Here is a 24,429-nt window from a genome sequence, read left to right as displayed (position 1 = left end):
AGAAATTCTGACTCAAGACTGTAACATAGAAATCTTGCCTAAGTTTCCAGCCTGTCACCTGACTTATAGATATAAACTCGCCATCCCCCACACTCACATGAACCCATTCCTTAAAATCTCTCCCTCTCTGGTTCTGTTTCTCTGGAGAACCTTGACTAATGCCAGTAGTCTGAACACACCCTATCTCCACAGCCATCACAGGAGTCAATGAATAGAGACAAACTAGGACTAGAACTGGGCTGTCCTGTTCCTTTCCAATTCTAATATATTATAAAGCTTAAGGAAAAAGAATGGAAGAAAAGCCTGTTAACACACTACACAGATAGGTATAAAGCCTGAGTCTGGATCAACAAGTAGCTTAGCATATGTTTTTGTGCATGATGTTTCCTGTGAATTGAAAGTCCATAATAAGTTGTGCTTTTCCTCTGCTTATTGTGATGAGAGAAATGCCCAAGTAATGTAATCTGTTACTCAATGTTGACAGTGCCTAAGCCACTTGACTGCTAACCAGAAGGCTTGTGGTTCAAACCCACCAGCCACTCCTCAGAAGGAAGATGGGGCAATCTACTTCTGTAGTGATAGTACCTCGGAAACCCAAGGAGGGGTTGCTATGAGTTGTGTCTGACTTGACGGCACATAACAACAACAACAACAATATAGTTTTCTTTCTGGGATAGTGTCTTAGTTTTCTTGGGATTTCATAACAAAATGCCATGCAGTGGGTGTATTTAAACAACAAACATTCTGGTTTCTCTGTTCTAGAGCCTAAAAGTCTGAATTCAGGATGTCAGCAAGGATATGCCGTTTGTTGACTCTAGAAGAAAATCCTTCCTAGTGACCCTGGGTGTTTCTTGGCATCCTTTGGCTTGTAGAGGGATCCTTACATGCTGTCTTCCCCCTGTGTGTATGACTCTATTTCTGTGTCTGTTCATCTATTTTATGAAGTGCCATTCAGAAGGGATAAGGATTAAGACCCACTCTACTCCAATAAGATTTCATTAATTTAGCTGATAACACCTCCAGAGAAAAACCTTGTTTCCACAAACAAGACCAAAATCACAGGTACAGAGGTTAGGACTTCAATATATTTTGGAGCAGACATATTTCAATCCATAGCATAGGCTAGAAATAAGTCCTCCACTTTTCAAGAAGAATATTAGGAACATCAACTTAACAAGGGTCTTCTATAAAACTCTCATTTTATGAACCTACCCAGAATTTTAGTGCCAGGCAATGTGGATGGAAATGTGTCAGTATAAAGTGAAAAGTATGCTGGGGCTGGAAGAAAGGGCTTATGGTAAAAAAAGACCCTTCATGGAACAAAGCTCACTATATGCCCTTAGCCCAAGTGAAGTAACTTTCACAAGGGAGCTTCTTCCTTTCTGATTTTGGAAACTTCTCTGAAATAGAGAGAATGGAGCACATAGAATAAACAAAATTTTCCCTTTTCAGAAAGTGTTTTCTAATTATAGAAAGACCTCCCTTAAGGGGGGACTGTCACATCAAGATACTTAGACTATTTTGTGCTGAGCAGAGTTAATTACAGCATTTTTACTTCACTGTTACTGATATTTTTATTGCTTCATGTGTGAACCACTACTCAGTAGGACTGGACTTTGACAGGACAAATCTTTTAGTTCCCTGCTACAACTCCATGTCGATTCTGGATAGGTTGATATAAATGATAAGGTTATTTACAAAGAATAAGAGATGAAAATGCATGTGGCCTGGGCCTTATGTCATCTCTGTATTTGTGAATATGTTATTATAAATGCTTTTACCCCTGGATGATCCTGAGAACTTTTAACTACTACTATCAAAGAGTAGTTGTGATGACTTGAAAAAATTTTTGGTTTAGCACCAGAGCTTATGAAGAATGGAGAGGTTCCAAGGAACAGCAGCCCCTGTGACATCTTTCACAACATTCTTGTTGTTGTTTTTGTTATGTGCCGTGGAGTCAGCCCCGACTCACAGCCATCCCTCCTTGGATTTCCGAGGCGAGATCACTACTGAAGTAGATTGCCCAAACTTCCTTCCGAGTAGTGTTAATCATATTCAGAAGAAGCAGAAATCTCTGAGATTCACCCAAGTTCAGGACTGGCCAGGTGAACTAACGCTGCTTAAAATATGCCTTAGGCTTATCATATGCCACTTACACTTAACTAAAAAAAAAAAAAAAAGTTCAATGGAATGTCGTGGTTCTGAAATGTTGAGCCTACAATAGGCAAAAGTTTTGCTAAATGTTTTACTTTCTAAATTGTGCTGTAGTGCTTGTTTATAGCTCCATGCCAGAAAAAGAATATAAAAGATTTTTTTTTGTATCAGATTAATATACTTGTTACTAAGAAAAAAGAACATACACCATCATACTGATTCATTTCCTTATTAGGATAGAGCAATAGTTTATAAGGAGGGGAAAGGGGATAATGTGGATTGCAACAAAGCTCAAATTTCACTGGCTTGATGGAATGGTTCACATATGCATTTCAAAAGTTCAGATAGTACTCCATAAATTTACACAAAATATTTTACTCTTTAAAAAGTATATGTTCCTCTGTGCTTTTTAAAAAGTAATTGACCACAGCCCAGTCTTTGGAAGCCAGTCTTCAAAATACACTTCAATTACACAATTGAAGAGATAAATATCATGTTTTTGTTTTGTTTTGTTTTGCAATTGTCTTGTAAGAGCATAGCCATCACTATGTATTCTTGAGTCTGGCAGAGAAGCATTCTAAATTCTAAGCTCATGCTGAAAACCAAGACCAGAGTCAACAGCTTCCAAAGACATATACATGCATTTTTTCAAAATTAATATAATATACATACAACACATAAAATATTTAATTGGTTTTTACATGTACTTTTCAGTGACATTAATCATATTCTTCAAATTGCGCAACTATTTTTCCTTTTCTGTAGAATTATTTTATCAATTTTGGGTATTAGGCTTTTATAAGATATACGGTTTCCCAAAATTTCATCCCACTCTTTAAGATATCTTTCACTTTTTTAATAAAGTCATGTGATGAACAGAAATATTTAATTTTTATGAAGTCTATTTTGCCTTTTGCTGCTCATGCTTTTATTGTCATATCTGACAGGCCATCACTAAATCTAGGTCTCACAGCTTTATCGCTACACTTTCTTCTATGAATTGTATGGTTTTAGCTTCCAAATTAAGGTCTCTGATCCATCTTATTAGGTTTTTTGTATGTAATATAAGGTCCTGGTTTATACTTTTGCACATGAATGTCCAATTTTCCCAGCATCATTTATTGAACCCATTTTCCATATCCACTGGATGAATTTAGCACCTGATTGGAAAATCAACTGACCATATATATTTGTTTTTATTCTAGGCTCTCAATTCTATTCCATTGGTTTATAGGTCTATTAATATACCCATACCCATACCATACTGTTCTAATTACTGTGGCTTTGCAGAATGTTTTAAAATGAAAAAACGTGAGTCCTCTTGCTTTATCATTCTTTAGGATTGCTTTAGCTATTCAGGATCACTTAATCTTCCATAAGAATTTGAGGATTGGCTTTCCATTTATGTCAAGAATGCTGTTGGAATTTTGGTGAGGATTGAATTGAATTTATAGATCTCTTTGAGTACTATTGACATCTATATTAAGCCTTACAATCCATGAACATTTATTAATTTTCTATAAACAGGTCTTTTACCCTTCTGATAAATTTATTCCTAGGTATTAAGACTATTAAAGCTAATCTTTTAGATATTATTGTAAGTGATAATGTTTCCATAATTTCCTTTCCTCTTGTAAATTGCTGATGTACAGAAACCCTACTTTTTTTTGTGTGTGTGAGAAGGCCATGTACCTTGCCATTTTGCTGAAGTTATTTATTTGCTCTAATAGCTTTCCTGTGGATTCTTTGAGGTTTTCAATGTATAGAATCATGTCTACTGCAAAGAGGGATAGTTTTACTTCCTCCACAATTTAGATATATATTTTCCCCCTAGCATAATTGTTCTAGCAAGAACCTCTAGAATGATGTTAAATAGTAGAGATAAAAGTAGGCATTCCAGTATTATTCTTGATCTTAATGGGAACACCTTGAGTATTTCTTCATTGAGTTTGTTAGCTATGAGTTTTGTTGTTGCTATTATTGTTGTAGTGTTGTTGTGTGCCACTGAATCAATCCTGACTCATAGTGACCCTATAGGACAAAATTGTCCCATAGAGTTTGTTAGGCTGGAATCTTTACAGAACCATATACCAAGCTCTTTTCTTCCTCAGAGTGGCTAGTGAGTTTGCAGCTGAGTGTTTAACCATTGTGCTACCAGGAATTTCCCATCTATTTCCATTTCCTGGAGTATTTTTATTATGGAAGGATATTGAATCTTTTTCAAAGGTCTTTTCTCCATTGATTGAAATGACTATATGGTTCTTTTTGAGGACCCACTGTACACTTCTCTAGCACTGCTCTCAAATTTTTGTCTTGTCCTTGTTTCTCAAGCATTTGATTATGATAGAGTTTGGTGTATTTCTTTTAGGATTTAAACTGTATGGGATTCATTGACTTTCTTGGATGTGAAATTTCCTATCTTCTCTGATCTGAGAAGTTTTCTGCCATTATTTCTTCACACAAATTATCTATTTCTCTCTTCTCCTTTTTAAACTCCCATATGATTCCTCTTAATGGTGTCCCATATATCCCTTAGGTTTTGTTCACTTTTTTTTTTTTCTATTTGCACATCAGATTGAGCTATCTTAAAGGTCCTATCTTTGAGTTCACTCATGCTATTCTGTTATTTCAAATATACTTCTGAGTCCTTCCCTAAGGTTGTTCATTTTGTTATTTTACTATTAAGCTCCAATATGTCTAATTTATTTATTTTTTATTTTTTTTTTTATTTTTAAGATCCCTAACAATTTATTGGGAGCTCTGGTAGCATAATGCCTAAGGCACTTGACTGCTAACCAGAAGGCTGGAGGTTCAAACCCACCAGTCACTCCTCGGAAGGAAGATGGGGCAATTTACTTCCGTAGTGATACTGCCTTGGAAACCCAAGGAGGGGTCTCTATGAGTCGGGTCCGACTCAACAGCACATAACAACAACAACAACAACAACAATTTATTAAAATTATTGCTTTGTTTTTGTATTGTTTCTCTAAATTTTTAAATATTTTCCCGTTTTTCTTTCTCTCTTTAAGCATTCTTAATACTAACACTTTGAAGTCTTTGCTGAGTAATTTGCAGAGATAATTTCTGTCCCTTTGTCAGTCACTTGCATGAACCATCCTTTCCTCTCTTCATATGCTATGCCATTCATTGTCTTGTCTTCAGGGCATTAAGCTTTTTGTTTTTTTTCTTTGATAAATCAGGAAATTAGCTTCTTCTCCATCTCTTTGGATTGTTCTTCTTTGTTGCTTCTTCCCAAGATTCACAGAAACTCTCGTTGAAGCAGTACTCACATAGTCATACTACTCCAGGTGTGTTAGGCTGGGTTCTCTAGAAAAGCAAAGTTAGTAAATCTTACATATAGAGAAAGAGAAATTTATCTTAGGAAAATGTCTCACACAGGTATAGAAGCTGGCAAGTCCTAAGTTCTGGGATCAAACGTCAAGCTGGAGGCTTTTCCAAACTCACACAGCTGGAGGGGCTGATGAGTTCAAGGTTAGTAGGCAGTATACTGGCTGATGACTCCGACGAATGACAAATCCAAGATCTCCAGGCCAAATGGTGGACTGTTTGCTCATGGACAGTTGTAGGCAGCACAACAGAATCCTGATCCACAGTAGAGTGTCTTTTTTTCCCAGGATATCCACCCCTAGAGAAACTCCCTGTCAATGGATTGGCTGCTAAAAAACAAATACATCTGATCTATTCATGGGAATAACCCACATCACAACTGTTTAAACTACTCAGAATTGTGGTCGAACCAAGTTGACATACAACTCCAACTATTACACCAGGCCTAATTACTCTGTTGTGTTGACCTGCACTGCGTCGACCTTACCTCAGAACAGTGTCAGAGTCAAATGTTCATGTACTGTGGTCTGGATTGCACTGTGTCAGCTGTCAGGTAACAGTCATGTTCTCTAAACTCTTTTCTGCTGTGTTGGAAGGGGAAAAAGTAGAGACTCTCCTAAAGTTATGACCAGGAGATCTGCTGACTTTAGAGCCAACAAATGGATGCACAAGTTCTCGTTTCCAGCTGGATGAGAGTTTTCAGTGGTGGGCTGGGAACAGACAAATTCCTGGAAGTATTCTGGGGTATGGGCATAGCTGTATAGCTGTGTCCCCACACAGATATCTGGCCAGGTTTCCTGCCATGGCTAGCTGATTCTCAGTGGACAGTTTTTCCTATAGACACTTCTCACAGAACCTGGCTGGGCATGGTTCCTGTTATGCCTAGCTTGTTCCCAGTGTATGGCTTGACTAGTGAGTATCTCCCACTGCTTCTGACAAGCAAGCTCTGGGGCTAATGTGTGACCATAGGACCAATTCTCAGTGATTTCCCTTTGTTGCAATTTCCTGAGACTACTGTGTTATCCTTGTGTCCTACACCAGGGGTACTTGTTCCAGCCTTGTCTAGGGAATCCTACAGTTCAGTCTGTACCACTCTCCTCATGGAGCACTTCCTGAGGGTTCCTGGGGCCCTGTTCTATGTCATGTCCATGCATCTCTCCATTCTAGACCTACCAGACCCAGTGAGTGTACTGTTTACCTTGTTGTTTTGTTCCAGAACCATTTTGTATCTTTATCTCAATCTGTGTTCTCTATGTTGTTCTCAACCTATGCTTGCTGTTTGATGATGATTTCTGCCACCATCCAAAAATGGCCACTTTGAGCTGAGCTATTGGGCCAGATAAGGATGGTCCATGAACATCTGCTTTATTGCCATGTGTATTCTGTATTTTTCTTTACTCATTCCCGTTGGTTCTTCCACACTTAAGTTGTTGTCTGGAGTTCCAAGATCGTTGGTTCCACCAATCTTTAATTCTTTCCTGCTGGTTTTACTGCAGGGAGAGGGGAGAGTGTGACTAGGTACATCATCATTTCCTCCCCAACTCCATAAATGGACTTTTGATATTAAATTATATAATTAATGGTAAAACATACATTGCATTACTACAATATATTGCAATAAGCAGTATATTGAGGGTTTTATAACATATTACACACACACACACACACACACACACACATATATATATATATATATATATATATGTTTAATTCTTCAGCTAAGATAAGTAACACTAGATTGTGACAGGGTTTAATGAGAAGGCTACCCTGGGAGTGAGCAGCCGGGGTTCTAATTTTGACTCTGCTTCACTGGGAAAATTACTTATCTTCATTGCTAAAGAACAAAGCAGAAAGGACAGTAGTATTCTATGTCATAAGGATGCTTTTTATAGATTTATATTAATTCACAGTATAATGTGCTGTTCTTAGGTGCCATTGAATCAGCTCTGACTCATAGTGACCGTATGTACAGTAGAGTGAAACACTGTCCAGTCCTGCACCAGGCTCACAATCCTTGATATGCCTGAGCCTATTGTTGCAGTGACTGTGTCAGTTCATCTCATTGAGGATTTTTCCTTTTTTCTCTGACCCTCCTCTTTACCAACCTCGATATCCTTGTCTAGGAAATGGTCCCTTCTGACAACATCACCAAAATAGGTGAGACAAAGTCTGGGCATTCTCACTTTCAAGGAGAATTCTGGCTGCATTTCTTCCCGGACAGATTTGTTAGTTCTTTTGGCAAACCATAGTTCTTCCAGTATTCCTTGGCAATACAACTCAAAAGCATCAACTATTCTTTGGTCTTCCTTATTCGTTATCCAGCTTTCACATACATATGAGGTTATTGAAAACACTGTGGCTTGGGTTATGGGCACCTTAGTCTTCAAAGAGACATCTTTGCTCTTCAGTACTTTAAAAAGGTCTTTTGCAGCAGATTTGCCGAGTGCAATACGATATCCGATTTCTTGACTGCTGCTTCCATGGGTGTTCATTGTGGATCCAAGTACTATGAAATCATAGACAAGTTCAATCTTTTCTCCATTTATCATGATGCTGCTTATTGGTCCAGTTGTGAGGATTTTTGTTTTCTTTATATTGAGGTGTAATCCATACTGAAATCTGTAGTCTTTAATCTTCATCAGTAAGTGTTTCAAGTTGTCTTCATATTCAGCAAGCAAGGTTGTGTCATCTGCACATCGCAGGTTGTTAATGAGTTTTCCTCCAACCCTGCTGCTGTATTCTTCTTTATATATAGTCCAGCTGCTCAGATTATTTGCTCAGCATACAGATTTAATAAGTATGGTGATAGGATACAATCCTGATGCATGCTTTTCCTGATTTTAAACCATGCTGTATCCCCTGGTTATGTTTGAATGACAGCCTCTTGGTCTATGTAGAGGTTCCTCAGGAGTACACTGAAGTGTTCTGGAATTCCCACTCTTCTCAATGTTATCCATAATTTATCATGATCCACACAGTCAAATGTTTTTGCATAGTCAAGGAAACATAAGTAAACATCTTTCTGGTATTCTTTGCATTCAGCTAAGATGCATCTGACATCAGTAATTATATTACTTGTTCCACATCCTCTTCTGAATCCAGCTTGTCTTTCTGGAAGTTCCCTGCCACTATACTGCTGCAACCATTTTTGTATTATCTTCAGAAAGATTTTGTTTTTGTGTGATATTAACAATATTTTTTTGATAGTGTCTGCATTCTGTAGGATCACCTTTCTTTGGAATGGGTACAAATTGGATCTCTTCTAGTCACTTGGCCAGATAGCAACCTTCCAAAATTCTTAGCATAGATGAATAAGTGCCTCCAGCATGTCATTCATTTGTTGAAACATCTCAATGGGTATTCTGTCAATTCCTGGAGCCTTGTATTTTTCCAGTTCCTTCAGTGCAGCTTCGACTTCTTCCTTCAGTACCACTGCTTCTTGATCATATGCCACCTCTGGAAACAGATGAATATTAACCAATTCATTTTGGTACAGTGACTCTGTGTATTATTTCCATCTTTTTTTGATATTTCCTGCATCATTCAATATTTTGCCCATAAAAAAAAACCTCACTGCCATGGAGTCAGATCCGACTCATAGCCACCCCTCCTTGGGTTTCCGAAACAGTATCACTGTGGAAGTAGATTGCCCAATCTTCCTTCTGAGGAGTGGCTGGTGGGTTTGAACTGCCAGCCTTCTGGTTAGCAGTCAAATTCCTTAGACACTACGCCACCAGAGCTACCATAGAACATTTCAATATTGCAACTCGAGGCTTACATTTTTTCTTCAGTTCTTTCAGCCTGAGAAATGCAGAGAGTGTTCTTCCGTTTTGGTTTTCTAACTCCAGGTCTTTGAACATTTCATTATAATATTAACTGTCTTCTTGAAATACTCTGAAATCCTACGTTCAGCTCTTTTATCTTGTTTCTTGTTTCCTCCATTTTCTTTAGTTACTCTCCATTCAACAGCAAGTTTCAGAGTCTCTTCCAACAGTCATTTATGTCTTTTCTTCCTTTTTAATGACCTTTTGCTTTTGTAATGGATGATGTTCTTGATGCCATCCTACAATTTGTCTGGTTTTTGGTCATTGTTATTCAATGTGTCAAATTTATTCTTTAGATGGTCTCTTAGTTCAGATCGGATGTAATCAATGTCATATTTTGGCTCTTGTGGACTCGTTTCAATTGTCTTCATCTTCAACTTGTACTTGCTTACGAGTAGTTGATGGTCTGTTCTACAACTGAAGATATTGAGCTGCTCCATTACCCCTTTCCATAGATGTAGTTGATCTGATTCCTGTGTATTCCATCCAAGGTCCACATGTATACCCACCTTTTATGTTGTTGAAAAAAAGTATTTGCAATGAATAAGTCATTGGTCTTTCAAAATTCTCTCATGCAATCTCCATTGTCATTTATATCACCAAGACCATATTTTCCAACTATTGATGACTCTTCTCTGTTTCCAACTTTTGTATTCCAATCACCAATAATAATCAACATATCTTGGTTGCATGTTTGGTCAATTTCAGACTGCATAAATTGGTAAAACTCAATTTCCTCATCTTTGGCTTTGGTGGTTGGTGTGTAAATTTGAATAATAGTAGTATTAACTGGTCTTCCTATGGATAATAATTATCTTATCTGTGGTAGTTCAGTTTGTGGGTCAACTTGGCTGGACCTGGTTGAGTGACTGGGCAGCTGGATGTAGTATTCCCCATGAGGAGACTGGTAATCAGCTCCATGGTGGAATCTGCTGTGAGCAGCTGAGTAGCTGCCTTAGGGAATGTGGTCTGCTTCCTGTATTTAAGCAGAAGCCTTGGGGAATGGTCTCTAGCTTATGTCACACTTGGATCCTGCATGTAGCCATGTCATTGTTCAGTAGTTTGCCATGCTCTGCTGACCTGGTGACTTACAATGGACTTAAATGAATGACCTGCCATGTTGTTTGGTAAAATCGAAACTGTGCCTTTTTACTTGTCAACCTTGAGCTTGGCAGCCTCAGCAGCCAGCAGCTGTTGAGTGAAGAAAAGCCTCTAGCTTCAATGGACCAGGAGCTGGAGGCAAAGCTGAAGCCCAAGGCTGAGGGGCTATCACCCAACCCCTAGAGCTTGGCACTTTGAACTTGAACTTAAAGTCTCTGAACTGTAAGAATAAACTCCTGTTTGTTTAAGCCATCCCATTTGTGGTGTATTTCCTGTCAGAGTGGCACTAGGTAACCAGAACACTATCACTGACAACATTATACTTCAGGACAGATCTTGAAACATATTTTGTGGTGATGAATGCCCTGCCATTTCTTTTCAATTTGTCATTCCTGGCATAGTAGATCATATGGTTGTCTGATTCAGAATAACCAAAACCAGTCCATTTAAGCTCACTAATACCTGGGATATTGATCTTTATACACTCTATTTCATTTTTGGCACCTTCCAATTTTCCTAGATTCATAATTCGTACATTACATGTTCTGATTATTAATAGATGCTTGCCACTGTTTCTTCCTATTTTGAGTCATGCAACATCAGCAAAGGAGGTCCTGAAAGCTTTCCTCCATCTATGTCATTAAGGTTGACTCTACTTTGAGAAGGCAGCTCTTCCTCAGTAGTATTTCAAGTGCCTTCGAACCTGAGGGGCTCATCTTCCAGCACTATATTGGACAACATTTCAAGTCTATTCATAAAGTTTTTCAGTCATATATCAGACAGTGTTTCACTGCTATTCATGAGGTTTTCACTGGCCAATTCTTTGAGAAGTAGATGGCCCCTTCCTTTTTCCGAGTCTGTCATAGTCTAGAAGCTCCACTGAAACCTGTCCACCATGGGTGATACTGTTGGTGTTTGAAATACCATTGGTTAGCCTCCAGACTCACAGCAACACTCAAGCCACCACAGTATGATAAACTGATAGACGAGTGGTGGTGTTTACAAGTATAAATGAATTAAAATATGGCTTGATGCATCATTGGATGAAACATTAATTTCCTACTATTTAAAGCCCTTTCTACATTTAATACTCAGGGAAGATCTAGACAAGGTCACATTGACAGCGTTCTGTAATATAAGGCCTAAAATTATGTGCTGCTTTATATTATGTGCTGCTTTGGCATCTGGCAATATCAGGAAGACCTCGAATGGCCTAACCACAAGTTCCTCTCTCTCTCTGCTTCTGTGGATAACTGCCCCTAGCCAAATACCACTTCTTATGAAGTGGATCAGGTGAAATTCCTGCTTATCCCTAAGTAGTAGGTTTCAGTTTCTTAATGCTTGCTGAATTATTCAAATAAACTCATCATATCCTCCCTTGGGAACCAAGAGTCACACTCCATCCTCTTGTTACTGTAAAGCTTACTCTCTACAGCCCTTGCTTGTTCACTTTGTTTTTTTAGTGAAACCTTAAAGTGGCTCTGCTTGGCATATGGTGCCCTCTTTCCTTGGTCTGTGAATATTTGTGACTGATAGACTATCGCGATCTCACCTGTCCAATGTTAGCAGCATATGTTCAACCATCTCAATAGCAATAAAGCAGAATCCTTCCTTCACCAATAGAGTGAAGAGGAGGCAATCAAAAAACATCCATTATTACAATCGTAGAGACAATATTGCTATCTTTTCTTACGGACTCACCATTCTTTATTGCACCCATTCTTCAATCTTATTTTATTTTGCTAAACATCATTTCTCTGTGAGAAAAGAAATTGTTTAGTGGAAGGTATACCACCAAACAGGCATATACTAGCACTGGTGAAGAAGAAGCCTCCCATAGAATCTATATGCAGAGATAAAGGTCTGAAAAGTCAAATGATTCTTTGACAAAGATTCACACACAGACCTTGGCCCAGCCAAACTACAAGGTAAGATGGCAGTCAGTTCTCCACACACTGAGATCCTTTCACTTCATATTCAGTGCCAAATTTCGTCTGAGAATTGAACTGATTTTTTCCCTGAGATTTGTTGCTTCTAGGAATGAGATGAGACATTCAAACTCATTTCCCTAGAGGCTCAAACAAATTTGAAACTAGCAGAGAAACAGTGAAATACCAATAATTTCACCAGCTGGCTCTCCCCACAATAATCTAACATCATATGGGAAGTTATAATATGTTGTGTGATTACTTCCTCTCTTTTATATGTTTGCTTTCCCCCTCTATTTCTGTGTTATCGTTCTTCATTTTGTGAAGAACAATATAAATATATAATGTTTTTCAAGTAGAAAAAGTTTTTTTTAAAGTTGCTGAGTTATTTTTATTTCTGAATACTTTACAGAGAATGTTATAATTTTCATTTCCCCCCAAGTAAAGAGAAAGAAATAGTAACCACAGAGCAAGCTACATAAAGCTTAAAACAAGGAATTATTTTATTGGAATCTTGCATGCCCTTGGTTATTAGGTTGTTAGTTTTCTGTGACACTCAACTTCTTTCAAACTGAAATTTGCTCAGTGTTTATTGGGAACATGATGGCATTTCAGCAAGAGATTAATCTTCTACTCAAATTATATTTTCCTAGCCCCAAATTTAGTAAACTATGGATATAAAAAGAGTGTTTATATGATTTCCAGTATTATACTTATTTTGAAAATACATATATGTGTGTGTGTGTATAAATTGCATTGAAGGTACAATCTTTCTTATAATACTAATATCTTGGATTTCAGAAGAATTTATTTAAACATTCTTTAAGATGTGAAATATAAATTACATACAAGTGCACAAACATATCTACTGTTTAAATAAATATTTCCTGTGGGGTATTTGGGAGCTCTTGTGGCATAGTGCCTAAGTCATTTGACTTCTAACAAGAAGGCTGGAGGTTCAAACCCACCAGCCACTCCTCGAAAGGAAGTCTGGGCAATCTACTTCCATAGTGATACTGCCTCGGAGAGCCAAGGAGGGATCGCTATGAGTCAAATCCTACTTAACGGCAGTTGTATTTTTTTTTTTTTTGAATGGGTTATTTTGTATATAAAATTATTTATGGTTGTTGTTGTTAGGTGCCATTGAGTTGGCTCTGACTCACTGTGACTCTATGTATAACCAAACAAAACACTGCTAGCTCTTGTGCCATCCTCGCAATCCATGTCATGCTTGAGACTGTCATCATAGCCACTTTGTCAATCCATTTCATTGAGGGTCTTCCTATTTGTGCTGACCATCTATTTTACCAAGCATGGTATCCTTCTCCAAGGAGTGGCCCCTTCTGACAACATGACCAAAGTAGGTAAGATGAAGTCTGTCCGCTCTTGTTTCCAAGGAATATTCCAGCTGGACTTCTTCCAAGACAGATATGTGATATGTTCTTGCTTCTGGCAGTCCACAACATTTTCAGCATTTTTCAACAACACCACAATTCAACTACATCTATTCTTCACTCTTCCTTATTCTTTGTTCAGTTTTCACATGCATGTGAGGCTATCGCAAATACCATGGCTTGGGTTATGCCCACCTTAGTTTATTTATTGGGATTTGGGTGAAAGTTTACAGAGCAAATTCACTTTCCGTATGGCAGCTCATGTACACTGTCTCATGACATTAACTACAATTTACCGTAATGCAACAGCTCTCCTTCTACTTCCTCCTCATAGTTACCTTTTCCCTATGTCCTTCCCTCCATGCACTTCTGTCCCCTGAACTATCTCCCTGTGCATATACAGCCCTTCTATTCTCCCATGATTGATCTCTCCAAGGAGTGTATCTACCTAATTTAAATGTTCAGCTCATATGCCTGTCTTTTGTTTGGCTGGAAGCCAGAGGAGTGGGTTCAATTCCAGACCTGTAGGCCAGCTAGGGGCTATAGTCTTAGTGGTTCCACCAGTCTCTATCAGACCAGCAAAGCTACCCCGCCTCCTTTTCTTTTGAAAGATTTTCAATTTTGTTTCACATTGTTCGCCCACTCTATCCAGGATTTCCTACATAAATCCCCCTTCAAGTAGTTGACAGTGGTAGCCAGGCACAATCTAGTTCTGGTCTCATAGTCATACAGGGTGAGAAATGCATGGTGTACCAGTCCTTGGACTAGTTATTTCCATGAATCTTTAGTTTTTTCCATTCTTCTTTGTTCTGGACAAGGACAGACACATCATTGCAACTTGATGGGCACTTGCAAGCTTTTAGGATCCCAGTCGCTACTCGCCAAAGAAAGATGTGGAACAATGTTTTGTGTAATATGTTATGCCAATTGAGCTTGATGTCTCCTGCGACTATGGTCCCAAGCCCACAGATCCAACTACTCGCTCCTTCTGGGTAGCTGGCTGTGGCCAAGAAGTGAATACAACCTTGTCCCTTGTCAGCTCTACTATATACCTGGGAATTCTTACAGAACATACCAATACACTTGTAGAAACATTGTCTGCTAACCCTATACATGGTCTTGGGTACATGCTCCCCTGCATAGACACAGCCAATAGTTCAGCCTGTCCACCCATCTGTCCACCTGTATATCCATGTTTGCCTTCACTGACAATGCAGTACTGTATGTGAAAAAGGGTTCACCTTTGTTGTCTGTACCTCACATGCACCTCTCTATGTCTTCCTCTTCCTCAATGTGACTATGTTGATCACTCATATTTGGTACATTGCCCTTCTCTTCACCCAAATCAATACTTGTTTCTACCTAACAGTGTTCCCTCCTCTCCCCTCCCAACTCTGGTAACCAACAAAGAAAATTTACTTCCATATATAAAGCTTTCCTTGACTTTTTACAATAATGGACTAATATAATATTTGTCCTAGTGTGATTGACTTATTTCACTCATCATAATGTCCTCCAAGTTCATCCACGTTATGTGGTGTTTTGCATTATTCTTTAGGGTTGCATAGTATTCCATTGTGTGTATGTACCTTAGTTTGGTTATCCATTCTTCAGTTGATGGACACCTAGGTTGTTTCCATCTTTTGACTATTGCAAATAGTGCTGTGATGAATGTGGGTGTGCATATATCTGCTCTTGTCCTGGCTTTCACTTCTTTAGTATATATACTGAGTAATGGAATGGCTGGGTCAAACGGTATTTCTAATTACAACTTTTTAAGGAATCACCATACTGCTTTCCACAGTGGTTTTATAATTTTACAGTCCCACCAGCAGTGTATGAGAGTTCCAATCTCTCCGCTTCCTCACCAGCATTTGTTATTTTCTGTCTTGTTGAACTTTGCTATTATTGCTGGACAAGATGGTATCTCATTGTTGTTTTGATTTGCATCTCTCTAATGCCTAATGATCTTGAGCATTTCTTCATATGTTTGTTGGCCGCCTGAATATCCCCTTTGCTGAAGTGTCTATTCATGGCTTCTGCACAATTTTAATTGGATTATTTGTCTTTTTGTTGTTGAAGTGCTGGAGTTATTTATAAATTCTAGAGATAAGTCCCTTGTCAGATATGTCATTGTCTAATATTTTTTTCCCAATATGTAGGTTCTCTTTTATCTCTTTTGGAGAAGTCTTTGGAAACACATAAAAATTTAATTTTTACAAGGTCCCATTAATCTAGTTTCTCTTCTACTGTTTGTGTGTTTTGGGTTATGCTTGATAGTCTATTTATGCCATATATTAGGGCCCCTAAATTTGCCCTTAGTTTTTCCTTGGGGAACTTTGTAGTTTTAGGTTTCACATTTAAGTCTTCGATCCATCTGGAGTTCGTTTTTGTGTATGGTGTGAGGTACAGATCTTGTTTCATTTTTCTGAAAATTGATATCCAGTTTTGCCAGCACCACTTGTTAAACAAACATTTTCTTCCCCATTTAATGGATTTCAGCCCTTTGTCAAAGATCAGCTGACCATGGGTCAATGGATCTATTTCTGCATTCTCAATCTTATTCCATTGGTCTATGTGTCTGTCATTATACCAGTACCAGGCAGTTTTGACTACTGTGGCTGTATAGTAGGTTTTGAGATCCGGCAGTTTGAGACCTCTTACTTTGTTTTTCTTCTTCAATAGTGCTTTGCTTATCCAAGGTCTCTTTCCTTTCCATATAAAGTTAGTGATTGGTTTTTCCATATCCCTAAAGAATGTTGATGGGATCTGGATTGAGATTGCATTGAATATATAGGCGGCTTTGCATAGATGTGATATTTTTACAATGTTCAATCTTCCTATTCATGAGCATAGCATGTTCTTCCATTTATGTAGATCTCAGGGTTTCTTGAAGTAGTCTTTTATAGTTTTCTTTGCACAGGTCTCTTGTGTCCCTGGTAAGATTTATTCCCAAGTATTTTATTTATTTATTTTTTTTTTTGTAGCTATTGTAAATGGTATTGATTTCCTTATTTCTTTTTCAGAAATCTCTTTGCTGGTGTAGAGGAACCCAACAGATTTTGGGATGTTGATCTTGTATCCAGCCACGATGCTAAATCTCTCAATTAGTTACAGTTAATTTTTGACTGAATCTCTTGGGTTTTCTAGGTATAGGATCATATCATCAGCAAATAGGGATAGTTTGCTTTCTTCCTTACGAATTTGGATGTCTTTGATTTCCCTTTCTTTCCTTATTGTCCTGGCTAGTACTTCCAATACAGTGTTGATCTGAAGTAGTGATAGAGGGCATCCTTGTCTGGTTCCTGTTTGCAAGGGGAATGGTTTCAGTCTCTCTCTATTGACAATGATATTGGTTGTTGGTTTTGCATATATGCCCTTTATTATGTTGAGAAATGTCCTTCTATTCCTATTTTGCTGAGAGTTTTGATCAGGAATGAGTGTTGGATTTTATCAAATGCCTTTTCTGCATTGATTAATATGATCATGTAGTTCTTTTCCTTTGTTTTATTTAGGTGATGAATGATGGTGATTGTTTTTCTAATATTGAACCATCCTTGCATACCTTATATGAACCCCACTTGGTCATAATGAATGATCTTCTTGATATGTTGTTGGAGTCTATTGGCTGGGATTTTGTTGAAGGTTTTTGCATCTGTATTCATGAGAGATATTGGTCTGTAGGTTTCCTTTTGAGTGATGTCTTTGCCTGGCTTTGGTATCAAGGTTATGTTTGCTTCATGAAATGAATTACAGAGGATTCCCTCCTTTTTATATTTTGGAATAGTTTGAGTACAATTGGTGTCAGTTCTTCTTTGAATGTTTGGTAGAATTCTTCAGCAAAAAAGTCTTTGGGCCACGACTTTTTTTGCTGTTAATTTTTTGATGACCTGTTCAATTCTTGTTTTGTGATGGACCTGTTGAACTTCTCCACATCAGTCTGTGTTAGTTTAGGTAAGTGGTGTGTTTCTAGAAATCTGTCCATTTCTTCCAGATTTTTCAATTTGTTGGAGTACAGTTCTTCATAGTATCCTGAAATTATCCTTTTTATTTCAATTGGTTCTGTTGTGATGTTACCCATTGTGTTTCTTATTCGTGTTATTTATATTCTCTCCCTCTTTTCCTTTGTTAAATTTGCCTGTTTGTCAATTTTATTAATCTTTTCAAAAAAACAACTAGTCTTATTGATTTTTTCTGTTGTCTTCTCATTTTCTGTTTCATTGATTTCTGCTTGAATCTTGATTATTTCCTTTTTTTCTGGTGAATGTAGGCTTTTCTTGCTGTGCTTTTTCTAATTGTTGGAGATGTTGGTTTAAAATGTTGATTTGGGCTCTTTCTTCTTTTTTGATGTGTGCATGTATTGCTATATATTGGCCTCTGATCACTGCTTTTGCTGTGTCCCAAAGATTTTGGTATGTTGTGTTTTCATTCTTGTTTGATTCAAGGAATTTTTAAATTTCATTTTGTATTTCTTCTCTTTCCCAGTCTTTCTTGAGGAGGGTGCTGTTCAGTTTCTATGTGCTTGCTCTTTTTCCATTGATCTTCCTATTGTTGATTTCTAATTTGACAGTAATGTCATCAGAGAAGATGGTTTGGAGTATTTCAATGTTTGTAAATTTACTAAGACTTGCTTTATGGCCTAACATATGGTCTATCATGTTCTTGGTGCACTGGAAAAGAATGTATGTATATTGTGGTGTGAAGTGCTCTGTAGATGTCTATAAGACCCAGTTGGTAGATTGTATTGTTTAGGTCTTCTGTGTCTTTGTTGAATTTCTTTCTGGTTTTTCTATCTTTCATTAAAAATGGTGTATTAAAGTCTCCCACTATGACTGTGGAGTCATCTATTTGACTTTTCAACTCTTTTAAAGTCTGATTTATGTATTTTGGGGCTCTTTCATTGGGTCCATAGTTATTTATTATGGTTATATCTTCTTGTTCAATTGATCCTGTAATCATTATATACTGTCCTTCCTTGTCTCCTATGGTGTTTCTTGTCTTAAAGGCAATTTGATCAGAATTTATTTCTGCCACTCATGCTCTTTTTGGTTATCATTTGCTTGATATATCTTTTTACAACCTTTGATTTTGAGTCTATTTTTCTATTTATCTCTAAGGTGTGTCTCTTGTAGACAGCATATTGATGGGTTCTGTTTTCTTATCCAGTCTGCATTCTCCATCTCTTGAGTGGTACATTTAATCCATTGACATTTAGGGCAATTATCAGCAAGTATGAATTGGTTGTTGTCATTTTATTATGTGTCTTTTCATGGTATTTCTGGTTTCTTTGTTCCATATAAATTTCTGTGCTGAGCTCATTATGTTTATGAATCATGTTATTATTTCCTTTGTTACTATTGTTTTAGTATTTGTTAAATATTTTTGTGTGTCCTCTTTTTTATTGTGATGTGAAGATTTATTGTTTTTCTTTGAAGTTACTCTGTGATTTAGAATTTTCTTCCCAAGTTTAGAACAGTCCATTCTATTTTGCAACTCTCTTGATTTCCTTACCATTTAGAAATTCTGTAGCTACACTATTTTTCCCCTTTTTTGGTTTGTCATTGTCCTCATTTGCCAATTGATATGTCTCATTCCCTGTTGACAATCTTGCAAGCTTTTTTTACTTTGGATAGGTCCATAGCTGTGTTGGTTTCTGGGTTATGTCATCTTGTGTATTAATGGTTGGTTGTTTTTTACTGTTATTGGTGCTCTGTTCAAAGGAATCGCTTTACTATCTCTTGTAAGGTTGGTCTGGTTTTACAAATTCCCTTAATTTCTGCTTATCTGGAAATCTCCTAGTTTCACCATAATATTTGAGGGATAATTTTGCCAGGTATATAATTCTTGATTGGAAATTTTTCTCTTTCAGGGTTTTCTATATACCATCCCATGGCCTTCTCGCTTGCGTGGTTTCTATTGAGAAATAAGAGCTTATTCTTATTGGTGGTCCTTTGTAGGTAATATTTCATTTTTCCCATGCTGCCTTCAGGATTCTTTTTTTTTGTCTTTGGTTTTCATGAGTTTGATGATGATATGTCTTGGTGATTTTCATTTGGAGTTTATCTTGTTTGGGGTTTGTTGGACTTCCTGAATGGATATATTCTCCTGTTTCATCATATCAGGGAAGTTCTCCTCCAACAAATCTGGGGCAATTTTCTCAGTGGTTTTATTTTTCTCTTCCTATTCTGGAATTCCAATTACACATAGTTTCTTCCTTTTGATGGCATCCTACATGAACCTTAGGCTTTCTTCATTTTGTTTTGATCTTTCCTCTGATTGATCCCTTTCCAAAGAAATATTCAGGTATTTGTTTTTAATCTCATTAATTCTGTCTTCCATTGATTCAATTCTACTCCTTTGCCCTTTTAATGTGTTATCTATTTCTGACAATTTAGTATTAATCTTCTGGATTTCTATCTGTAGATTTTGTATCATTTCTAATTTTTCATTTATTTTGTCATTTTGTTCTTGTATTTTCTTCTGAAATTGCTCTGTGGTTTTGTCTGTGTTTTCCTTATTTAGTCAATGTTTTATTTTCTCTCAATCCATTGAAAGTACCTAAATATAATTCTTTTGAATTCCTTATCAGGGCATTGTATTGCTGCTTCTTCCTCAGGGATGTGTTCTGGGTCTGTATACTGTTCCCTTGTTTCTACCACTTTATATTCCTTCTTTGTGTGGACTGTGATGGTCTGTTTTCTTCAAGACATTGTGACATTATTATATTTAGATCTCTGCTAACTGTTTGTGAAGGGCAGTTAAGTGTGAGTCAGGCTCTTCTTGGTAGTCATTTATCATTGGCTAGGTGGCGGAGAAGGAAGTAGTGGCTCTAATTCAGTAAGTGAAGCTGTAAGAGGTGTGGGTGTAGTTATGTTATATGGGCACTGTTGCTGTCTCCCACTCTGTTAGACGAAAACAACAATTGAATAACCATCAGAAAAGTGAAAGCAAATGGGCAAAAATCACACTGTGTAAGCACAAAGGAAAAAGTACCAAAAAGAAAAGGAAAGAAAAACAATAAACCTGCAATATCTGGGGAGGGAGCAATAAGAAAAAAGAAGTAGAGTAGGATAATAATTAAGAAAAAAATAGGAAACATGAAAAAGAAAAATAAGATTGGGGAGAACTATGAGAAAAAAAAAAAAAAATGGGAACCAGGATCAGGGAAGAGAGAAAAAGCTGAAAACTAGAACCTTTCCAGTCAGCGTCCAGAATGTCTTTGTGGTTCCCAGCAAGTGAAACCTAGTCTTAAGTCCCTGGAATCTGGGAGAATGCTGTAACTTTAAATATCCAAAATGTCCAAATCACTTGTAAACATTCAAAATGACTGTGCCCTCTGGACAGATAAAAGTTCAGTGCTCAGCCCACCTTCCTCTTCGCTGTTTCCCCTTTTATTCACCAGACATCAGTGCAGTCCTCCATGCAGCCCCTAGCTAGCAAGGCCAGTTTTTAGGCTAATTCTTAGGTCTTAACACTACTAGGCAATATCCATGATCTCTGTGCTATCAGGATTGCTGACAAACCGCAGCTCTATAAGTTTCCTTTTTTTGGTGTTTTCATGCAAGTTCTTCTACCAGTTGGAGTTTAGTCCACTTCTACATCCTTCCTTCCAAAGTTGAGGGTTCCAGGATTATCTTCTATATCTGTGTTAATTAGTTCCCCTTTTTTGTTGAAGAAGGTCTGTGCAGTCTGTTTGCTTATTCCACCATCTTACCAGAACTCCCCCCACCTTAGTTTTTAAAGTGACATCTTTGTTCTTGAACACTTTAAAGAAGCATTTTCCAGCACATTTACCTGGTGCAATGCATTGTTTCATTTCATGATTGCTGCTTCCATGGGCATTGATTGTGGATCCAAGTAAGATAAAGTCATTGACAATTTCCACCTTTTCTCCATTTATTTTGATGATACTTATTGATCCAGTTTGAGAATTTTTGTTTTCTTTATGTTGAATTGTTATTCATACTGAAGACTGTGGTCTTTGATCTTCACCAGTAAGTGCTTCAAGTTCTCCTCTGCGCTCAGCAAGCAAGGTTGTGTTATCTACATATCTCGTCTGTTAATGAACCTTCCTCTAATCTTGTTGTTATGTTCTTCTTCATATAGTCCAGTTTCTCAGATTATTTGCTCAGTATACATATTAAGTAAGTATGGTGAAATAATACTGCTCTAACACACACATTTCCTGATTTTAAAGCATGCAGTATCCCCTTTTTCTGTTCAAGCAACAGCCTCTAGGTCAATGTATAGGTTCCTCATGAGTACTATTAAATGTTCTAAAATTCCCATTCCTCGTAATGTTATCCATAATTTGTGATGATCCACACAGTCAAAAAAGCAAAGGTAAATAACTTTTTGGTGTTCCTTGCTTTCAGCCAAGAGTCAGCTAACATCAGCAATGATATCCCTCATTCCACATCCTTTTCTGAATCCAGCTAGAATTTCTGGAATTTTCCTCTCAATATATTGCTGCAACCATTTTTAGGATAGTGAGATAACTCAGTGCTAGCAACAGAGGTGTTGTTACCCCCCAAAAAAAACCCCAAAGAGACAAAAAGATGGAGCAGTTAGATAGGATGTAAATCATAGAAGATCTTGCAATCCAAGTAATGATACTTGTACTTCATTGTTAAGGCCAAGAAATTATTACTGGGAATTACGTCAACAAATCTATAATGTTAAAATTGATTCTAAGATGAACATAGACTAAACTAGCTGACTAGCAGAGGGATTGAAGAGCAGGTTTCAGAGACAGAAGATGAAATTATTATAAGTTTTCACTAGATTAGATTTATATGGTAGCAAAGACAGAATTCTGGTAGCATAGTGCCTAAGGCATTTGACTACTAACCAGAAGGTTGACAGTTCAAACCCACCATCCAGTCCTTGGAAGGAAGTTTGGGCAATCTACTTCTGTAGTGATAGCACCTTGGAAACCCAAGGATGGATTACTATGAGTCAAATCCGACTCAGCAGCAGTGAGTTATTTTTATACTTAAAGATGGAACAGTTACTAGAACCTGTAAGAAGAGAGTCAAGTAAGGAAGGCTGCCTTAACAGAAGCAGATCCTTCTGTGTAGGGACATGGTCAGTAGGAAGCTAACTTACACAAAAACTAAACAGAGGAATAAAATATCTTGCCCCACATTTTTCCTTCTCTTCGATTTCCTACAGGGACTCTGGATTAGCTGAATGTAACTACAAGACTGAAGATAAGGAAAGCTATTGATGTAATCATAAAGGTCAACCTCTACCCTGTAAGGTAGAGTCTGGTGGGGTAAACAGTAGATATTTGACAAGGTCATAAGTGGAAACATTGTCTAAGCCCCTTGTCTTTGTCAACATGAAATTTGTAGGTGAATTAAACAGCTATATTTTCAAGCACAGTAAAGATGAACTGATAAAGTTCAAACAGAGCAGTTGTAACTCTAAAGATCTGCATTGATAATGAAAGTGCTCATCAAAACCTAATTAACTATTTTAATTATTCTTTTATACTAAAGATATTAGCCCATAATTTTTTTAACCATAACAACTTTGAGTGTTGGAGAAGGGAGCTATAATAGGGTGAATTATAAATGAAAGTGAGCAAAATTTCAATATTAAATTATTTTATTGCTTAGCCATTACTTAAAATTATGAATGTGTTTTTAGTGAATTATACTTGCATACATAGAGTGGCACAATAATGTCTAAAAATTGAAGACAGTAATAGCTATAAAAGATTTTTTTTTAAATTCAATTTGATTTTTGGAGGGTGCTTTATATATAGTAGATACTTTAGCTGGAGTAAAATATCAGCTCATGCTAGTACTCAACATCTGTTGGGATGATAGGATGACCAGTCTTGTAGGTTCACTAGGCTTCTATTTATACAGAGTTTGAGACATTGACTGAATAAGAGTATGACCTAGTTAAGGATGGATCTATGGAAATCAAGTTTAATCCAAGACGAAAAAATTCAGTGATTTTAAATATGGCATAGTTCTAGCTCCATACTGTGTTTTATGATGAAACTTTAGGGATTCTAGCCTGAATAAAAAAGGGAGATAAACTAAATTTAATTTAAATTCCAAGAGAATATAATTAATACCCAAGGACAACCTGAAAAGGAGTTGCTTTTACCCAATCCACAAAGAACAATAAGAGAAGAGATCAAAGATATTTGCAGTGCTACTTTGATGCAGATGGAAGGATTCTTGGTGTCACATATAAAAGAACATTGGTGTGAGTCCTAAGCAACAGGAACAACTGCATCAATTAAAGATACTTGACATTATGTTGATATTATACTTGACATTGCCCTAAGAATCTTCAATATCAAGTACCTACAGTCTAAAAAAAATATTGGTAGGCCTCATTATCTGCTGTGGGTTCCCCATGACAATTATTGGCAACAGAGTAGCTTCTTTTGTCCTCAGCAGTGATGGAAAATTTTGGAGGGAGGTAAGCTGGAAAAGGGAGTTTAAATATGAGAAATCCTGTTTGAATTCTAAGAGAGCAGGTGAAGATAAATGTCTTAGAGGCAAATAGAGTTGAAAAAGGGATTTAGGAGACTGAGAATTCACAGTATTAGCAAATTAGTCTCAGAAAGCAAAATGAAATAGTCCTATTTGTTGGATAGGATGACACGTTCAGTGGAAACCAGCCGCCCTTTTTCCCCAGCCACTCCTGTCATTG

The sequence above is a fragment of the Orycteropus afer genome, unplaced genomic scaffold (genome assembly GCF_000298275.1).
Source record: "Orycteropus afer afer isolate SDZICR_OR568_19922 unplaced genomic scaffold, OryAfe1.0 scaffold00060, whole genome shotgun sequence".
NCBI lineage: Eukaryota > Metazoa > Chordata > Mammalia > Tubulidentata > Orycteropodidae > Orycteropus > Orycteropus afer.
This window is presented reverse-complemented; position numbering follows the sequence as displayed.